At 50.0% G+C, this 6,306-nt stretch overlaps 2 non-coding genes across 2 annotated transcripts; one reads left to right on the top strand and one right to left on the bottom strand.

Annotated features, from left to right (window-relative positions):
- On the bottom strand, positions 1-76 carry TRNAV-GAC. Its single transcript has one exon. It is a non-coding gene; the product is annotated as a tRNA-Val (tRNA).
- Positions 77-4,666: 4,590 nt separating this feature from the next.
- TRNAS-GCU lies at positions 4,667-4,748 on the top strand. Its single transcript has one exon. It is a non-coding gene; the product is annotated as a tRNA-Ser (tRNA).
- Positions 4,749-6,306: the final 1,558 nt, after the last annotated feature.

Genomic DNA, 6,306 nt, shown 5'->3' with positions numbered 1-6,306 from the left:
TGCTAAAGTCTGGGATTGAACCAGGAACCTTTAGATCGTCAGTTTAACGCTCACCCAACTGAGCTACTTTGACAGCTATATGAGAATGTTTTGGCCTGTTGCTCCTCTGTCCGGGATGTTTTTGCAGCAGTTGCAGACAAAAAGGACGTCATTGTGAGCGGCCCATGAAGACAAGACTCGCTTTTCCCTGCCTTGCTCAGCTTGACTTGCTGCCTCACCCTGTTCCTGCCCTAGTGCCCGGGTTGACCTGGTGGTGGAAGGGGACTGGGGGCCAGTGGCGCGGGGAGGAAGTTGAGCTGGAGCCTGAGCTAGACTAGACCCTGGCGGCGAGAGTCTGGCCACCACTTGCTGCCCCACCCTGTTGTCCTGGCTTCCCCCACTGGGCGTCATTTCGGGAGGGAAGTGGGGCTTCTGCCTCCCCTCCCCGATTTTCACACCGCAGAGGAGTGCGAACAGGAAAATGAACGGCTGCTCCACACCCCCACCGGAGGAACCCGACGCCCTTAGCTGTGGGGAGTAAGAAGTGGCTGTTGGCTGACAGGGCCTGTCCCCGAGGAGCTGGAACAGCAGCTGCCGCCTCCCCCTCAGCTCCAGGCTGTGGGAAATGCTCATTGCCTGGCTGCATGGGCGGATGCTGCTCCGTGCTCTGGAGAGCGTCTGTATTGCTCTGTCAACCCCCCGTCTTCACTGAGCCAGTCTGGTAAGGTCCCAAGTTATTATCCCTACTTGAAAGAGGGAGAAGCTCAGGCTGAGACAGGAGAATTGACTTGTCTCAGGTCACACAGCCAGCCATTGGCAGAGTTGGGAATAGGACCCAAGAGCCCTGATTTTCAAACTAACCATCAGATCTTGAATTTCACACATTGAATGACCTGAATAAAGTGCTCTCATATGAGCTCCAGACCAACAACAGTGCACAGTAATTATTCAGCAAGTATTTGAGGAGAACTTCAAGGTTAGAGAGAATCATGAACTGCTCAGAGACCATTAATGCAGAGAAGCAGCAAAATTCATCAAACATAGAACTGGTTATGACTTATTTCCTTGGTCTTAAAAGAGAACAACAAGGACCTGAGTCTCCTCCCTGTCAATAACCCCCTGCTCAGCCAATCAGGGTAGAGACTGAGGACGGGAGGCTGAGGGTTCTCACCAGAGAGCCCAAAGGATGGCCCAGGTCACCGGTGCGGATCACTGCCCAAGCACTATTTCAGCCCCACATTTTTGGGTGGACCTCCCACAGTGGGAGCTGCAGAGCACTCTCCCGCAAAAACACACACACACACACACACACACACACACACACCCCTCGCTCCTGGTGTTGGGAGGGGAACAGGAGAAAGGACAAAAGAAGCAAGAGACAAAGAGAAAGGAGGAAGGGATGGATGGAGGAAAAGATGAAACAAAAAGGACAAACCCTAATGTCCCCAGTGATTCTAAGGGACAAAATCCCAGGTGTAGAATAAAATTCGACCCCCTTAAACTCGTGTTTTCCATGCGTAGAATTCAACTGTCACCAGATGGATCAGACTGAACAGGTTTCAAACCTCAAGGAGGGTCTTACCTTCTAAACAGGGACGTCTGTTTTCTAGTAAAATCAGGAAAAGGGAAGGAGAAAACTCGAAAGAGGTTCCTCCTGGCGCTCATGTACGTGAACCCAAATACTCTCTCAGTCCTCAAAGAGAGACCTGGAGAAAGAGACTTGCTGAAGCAAAGCCACAGGGGTCTCTGAGGTTTCCCTGGCCCCTCGCCCCTGTCCTGCCTGGCTGATGTCAGCATCTCTCTGTGAGGTCACCACCTCCTCACCACCTTTGACCAATAGTCTGAGGTCCTGCAAAAAGTCTTTGTGATGTCACTGCCACACCCCTCCCTTGCTGTGCTAATGTCCTGCCCCTGGCCAGGCACTTTGGAGGTTTGAGCTACTCCCTGTGGATCACCCCACTCAAGGAGCGTTCGTTCTAGGAAGCAAGCCGGCTAGACAGGGAAACATCAGATGCTGCTCCTAATGCTACACTCAGTTTTTCAGAAATTAGTCAACTTTATGGCCAGAAGATGCCATTAGAGCATCTAATCTGACCCCCTGCATATCACAGGCCTCCTGTATGACACAAGAGCTACTTTGGGGGCAAATACATTCCAGAAAGGCATATAGTCTTCATTAAATGACATCAGGAGATGGCAAATCCATCACTTTCCTTGGTAGCTTGTTCCTGTGGTGAATCATCCTCGCTGTTGAATATTTGTGCCTTGGTTGTAATATGAATTTGTCTCTTTTCACCTTCCAGCCATTGGGTCTTGTTATGCCTTTCTCTGCTCGATTAAAGAGCCCTTTCATACCCAATCTTTTCTCTCCATTAAGGCCCTTCAACACTTCAATGAAGTCACCTTTCAATCTTCTTTTGATAAGCTAAAGAGGTTGAGCTCGTTCAATAGCTCACTAGGAGGCATTTTTCTCCAGCCCTCAGAACATTTGTTGGCTCTTTGGTCATCAGACTCCTGAACTGCAGCTGGATGTGGTTCTTGTTCTTCTGCACAGCACAGCCCCTGGAGAAGAGGGATCTGCAAATGTACATTCCTATGATACCTTTGTTTAACTGATGAAAACATAAACTAGACACTTAGAGGATTGGAACTGATTTCAGCTGATGGACAGCTTTGCTAGGGTTTTATGCATTTGGACAGCAAAATGTCGAGTGTTTAAATTCATATTAAGCATCCACATATAGTGGAGCTCCTGAACATAATGGAGAATGGAAATGAAAATGTTTTCCTTTTTTTAAAAAAAAAGAAAGAAGGTTATAAGAGAACACAGGGGGTTGAATCAAGGACCCTTCGAATGCAGGCAAGCACTCTACCACTGAGTTATACCCCTATGACAACAGGAGTATAGAATTGTGATCTCCAGGACTTTGCAGGACAGACCCTGCTTCATCAAGCTCCTTTGCCATTCCCAGACCACAGGTGGTTTTAAAAATGGGGTTTGATTAAACTTCTTAAATGTGGCAAACACCACAGCTTGCACACCCACCAATATAGCTTCTCCCACTGACATAGCTGCCAGCTCTTGGGGAAGTGGATTAACTGCACCCACAGGAAAACTCTCTCCCATCAGCATAGAGCAGTGGTTCTCAAGCTGTGGGTCAGGACCCCAAAGTGGGTCATAACCCTGTTTTAATGGGGTCACCAGAGCTGGCATTAGACTTGTTGGTGCCTGGGGCTGAAGCCAAAAGTCTGAGCCCGACCAGCCAGAGCTGAATCCTTCAAGCTCTGGTTTTGTCCTCCCCTAACTAGGGCAGGGCTCAGGCTTTGTCTCCCCTGCCTCTGCCCAGTGTGGAGGGGCTTGTTCCCTCTTTCCAGGGCCATGTAGTAAGTATTTTTTTGGCAGAAGGGGGTTGCGGTGAAAGGAAGTTTGAGAAACCCTGGCATAGAGCCTCTGAATATGTCTAGACTTGGGTCCCTGTGGCACTGTGGGTGATCAGACACTGAAAATACATCCGTGGAGACACCACACACCAGCCTTGCCTAGCAGGCAAGAATCAAACCTCCACAGAAAGACACCCAGTTGCTTTTCCTAAGCACTCAGCCACCACCACTTAACCAAAAGGCTTTTCTACACTCTGGTTCTGTTCTAACTGAAGGGTCATTTCCAATTGTTTGCCCAGACCAGCATTAGGGAAAATGGTGCCCTGGGCAAAGCTTGTACTTTGGCACTTCCCCATTGCCCCTGGACGATCCCCACTCCCCCTTTACCGCTAGCTCCTGCACTCCCAGCCCTTGCACCTCCTTCACCCCTAACTCCTGCCCCCTCCTGTGCCCCCTTTGCCCTTAACTCCCTGGGCCACCAGCCATTGCCCCTCTCCTGCAGCCCCTTCACATGGCTCCAGTGCTGGGGGCCCCACACTTGTTCTCCCTTTCCCTGGGCTTTGGCATCACTAGCCCCTGCTTAGCGAGTAGGGTTCAGTGGTTCCCAAAATATGAGGCATGACTCCTAGGGGGACAAAGAGGAACAGTCATGGGGGCACCTCAGGGCCTGAGCCAGCCCCCATGGAGGGAGCACCACTCAGCCCCACTCTGTCCCAGCTCTTCCCCAGCCCCACTCTCAGCCTGGGCCTCTGGCTCCCAGCTCGGCCTCGACCCCCTTGCCCCTGTCTGCACCCCTCTCCCCAGCAAGCAACAGCCCCACTCCCAGCCTCGGTTCTCGACCGCGGCTTCCGAGGGGCCACAGCCATGGCTAAGAGGGCACAGTGTGAAATGTTTGGGGAATCACTGGTTGAGGGTGATGTTCTCAATCACTTCTACAAAGTCCAATAAAAGCTATTCCTCACCCACCTACCCCTCCATCAGGATGGACTAGGTATGTTCTGCTGCCCTTCACTCATGCAGGAAGGATAATAACATTTCATTCCACTCAATCCTAAAGTGATTTGTAACCCACCACCAGCCAAAACTGGCCTTTTTGGGAAAATGGCGCCATCATGCTGCATAGCTAGGCAGAGTAGGTGTGTCTGTGCAAACACGGTCTGTTCCTGAAGTCTTTCCCCCAGCTCCTCACTAGATGTGAGGGGGGAGCTCATTCAGCCTCTGCTTCTGCTTAGTTTTTAAAAACTCCTTATTGTCCCTATCTCTGCTGACCTTAGATTTCTCCTCCTGTCTCTTTCTTGACAACTCAGATGAGGTGGCAGAGTGGTTAAGGTGATGGACTGCTAATCCATTGTGCTCTGCACGCATGGGTTCAAATCCCATCCTCATCGGATGCATTTAGTCATTACCCCTTCTTTGTAGACAACCATCCACCCCTTTGTTACAATGACAGATCAAACAATGTTGCTTCTTGCAAACAAAAACCTCCTCAGAACTCCTTTGCTTTAAATAAAATGTCTAAATCCCAGTTTTCTTAAAAAAAAATTCTCTAGTGCAGTATTTCTTAGTTTTTATCTCAAGAGGTAACATCCTCATCATCTCCCCCAAACACCCTGGGACCTGCCCAAATTATTAAAATACTCTCAACCCGAGCAAAGCCAGAGCAGTGAACCAGAGCTAGTGTCTAGGCCAAGTTGCTCTGAAGGAGGCAACTCCAACATTTTCTCCCTGCTTCCCTTGGCAAGGTCTGACGGAGAAGAAGAAATTCCCCAAACTGAAAATTTTCTGCTGAAAAACCAATACTAGTCTGGTTGGGGAATTCGGTTTGAAAGTATTATTGTTATTATTCTCTTCTGATTTCTGAATCAGTTCAGTTCAGTCTTTGTCCTCCAGGTGTGTTTCCAGCTGCTGAGTTGTGGGGGAGAGAGGCCAAGTCATGAAGTCTCTTCCCCTCTTTCATAGTTTTTTTCCAACTTGCTAGGAAGCTCCTTTGCTACCATGTGAGTCAAGCAGTGTCCATTGTCGCTGTCCTATTTCAGAGAAGCCTGCATTGTACACGGTTCCTGGGATAGTCCTTGGGAGTGTGGATACCTTCAGTGGGCCAGCAGCGAGTCTGGCTCCTCCGTTGTCACACCTGAAAGGCTGGTGGGGGGCATTTCCCAACCTCATAACATATCTCAGTAACGCACACAGAGCAAAACTTCATAACTTCCCAACCAATGCGAGCACACACAATCCAACACGATATTAATGTTCAACAGATCAAGACTTTTGAAATGATACCTCACGAGGCAGACTTTGTACAAACCATGTCATCATTATATGAGAGAGGTGAATATGGGGCTTCCAGGTGCTGCTTTGAGCGCAGCGTGCCACACCTGGGCTTCCATTGCAATGGAGACGTACCCTTAGAGTCCATCTCTCCTGGGATAAAGATGGCAGCAGGGCTGGCCTGGGTCATCTGACTTGGGCTTCTGGAGCTAAAGCTGAGGGGCTAAAAACTGTGGTGCAGATATTTGGGTTCACACTGAAGCCTGGGTTCAGAAACCCTCGCCCCTCATGGGGCCTCAGAGGTTGGGCTCAAGCCCATATGTCTGCACTGTAATTTTATAGTCTTGCAGCCCGAGCCCCATAAGCCTGAGTCAGCTGAGCCGGGCTTTGGGACAGGTGCCCTGGGTGTGTTAATCACAGTGTAGACATAACACTAGGCTGCGTCTCCAGTGCAATGAAACACCCTCGGCTGGCCTGTGTCACATTAATCAGGGTCAGGCAGCTTGGGCTGTAAAGTTGCAGTGTCCGTGTCTGGGCTCAGGCTCAGTCCCCTGCTCTAGGAGCCCAGAAGGGTGGGAGGGAGTTTAGCGAGTGGAAATGGTGAAACCGCATTGAGGGGACTGGACCACTGACCTACCAGCTCTTAACACCCAAACTTTCAGTAACTCTATTATCAGT

This window comes from Mauremys reevesii, linkage group 12, assembly GCF_016161935.1.
Source record: "Mauremys reevesii isolate NIE-2019 linkage group 12, ASM1616193v1, whole genome shotgun sequence".
NCBI lineage: Eukaryota > Metazoa > Chordata > Testudines > Geoemydidae > Mauremys > Mauremys reevesii.
Note: the sequence above shows the minus strand (reverse complement) of the source record. Positions and strands in the feature narration are given on the sequence as shown.